This window comes from Apodemus sylvaticus, chromosome 7 (assembly GCF_947179515.1).
Source record: "Apodemus sylvaticus chromosome 7, mApoSyl1.1, whole genome shotgun sequence".
NCBI classification, from domain to species: Eukaryota; Metazoa; Chordata; class Mammalia; order Rodentia; family Muridae; genus Apodemus; species Apodemus sylvaticus.
The window spans coordinates 114,321,269-114,322,831 of record NC_067478.1 but is presented as its reverse complement, the minus strand read 5'-3'; the positions used below and the strand labels follow the sequence as shown (position 1 = coordinate 114,322,831).

Genomic DNA, 1,563 nt, shown 5'->3' with positions numbered 1-1,563 from the left:
ATGGTTGACAGGGACCTGTGGTATCCCCGCTCCTCCATTGAGGGTGATTTCAATTATGGAAGCTGGGTGATGATGGCTAGCATGCAAATCGGCATGACCTTTCTCAGAAAAGTCTACAGCATTCTCTCTCTTAGCATCCTTCCAAGTACAGTGACCTCTGCCTTGTTCCTGTATTTCCAGGCTTTGTGGACATTTGTCCATGAAAGCTCTACCTTAATTGTGTTGCTGGCTCTGGGATCTCTGGGCTTGGTCTTTGCATTGACTCTTCACAGACACATGCATCCTCTGTACCTTTATCTAATCTTTGCATCCACACTGTCAGAAGCCCTGACCGTGGCAGCTATTGTTACCTTCTATGATGTATATCTGGTTCTGCAAGCATTTATACTGATTACTGGAGATGTCACCAAATTTGGAGCAGGCAGCAAATTTTTGCTGGTTTTGGATTTTGTGCTTGGCAGGATTCTTGATGGTGTTTTTTATAGTGAGATGATGGAGCTGGTCTTAGACACTGCAAGCACCCTACTTGGCTGTGGATTCATCATCTATGAAACACTCACTGATGCACAGACTCTCTCCCAAAGAGTACATGTTAGCTGCCATCAGTCTCTACATGGATATTATCAATCTCTTCCTGCACCTTTTCATATTCTAGAAATAGTTAATAAAAGTAACTGAACAGTATTAAGAGACAGTTTTACTATAAAAAGATTGAATTATAGTTAAATATTAATAGCATTTGTGATCTTTAAAAATGATATACTTATAAATAATGTCTGTTTCTTCGTGAACAAGGCACACATCATTAATACTATGTATGGTTATGTTTTAAAAATATTTTAGGGAAATGACTAGCAGCACCCAGTCTCATTAACAAATATATTTAAGAAGAATTTTTACACATCCACATATCCAGAATACTAATACCATTAATTCAAATTTCAGAAGTTATATTTTAGGGCTTCAAAATGTGTTAGTTTAGATGTACATATTACTGTGTGTTTGAATATTTATCTAGGTATATTTGAATATTTATGTAGATAATTACTAGTAGTAACAATATGTAGTGTTTATGGAATATTTTCTAAATATCAGAAAATATGCAAGATTAATTTTCACTCTAATGATGTATGAATACTAAATTTTAAATCTGGATATCCTTTATAGGCTACTAATTTTGATATACCCATGTATCATAGATCAAGAGTTGGTGAAAACCAAATTGAATAAGATGTCTGATACCTCAATTATGTTGTCATAGGTATCATAATAAAATAGATCCTATCAGTATTATTCTCTATTAACTACACAAATTGTCAGGTTTGAAGACTTGTAATAATTTTTTTCATACCTACCATCTCTCAGCACTTATTCTGTCAAGCTACTTTCCTTCTGAGTCATGAAGAAATAATAAAGATTCAAGCTCACTATGCCTACTGTTAGATGAAGGGTACTCTTTGTCCCCAGAATAGATATAAATAGAGTCAGAAACTTCTACAGGCTGATTATTGACCATTCTATGGTCTTGGAATTCAATACAGGATCTCATAATTATACAAATGG

At 34.7% G+C, this 1,563-nt stretch overlaps 1 pseudogene; it reads left to right on the top strand.

Moving 5' to 3' along the window:
* On the top strand, positions 1-655 carry LOC127689817 (protein lifeguard 4-like; annotated as a pseudogene).
* Positions 656-1,563: the final 908 nt, after the last annotated feature.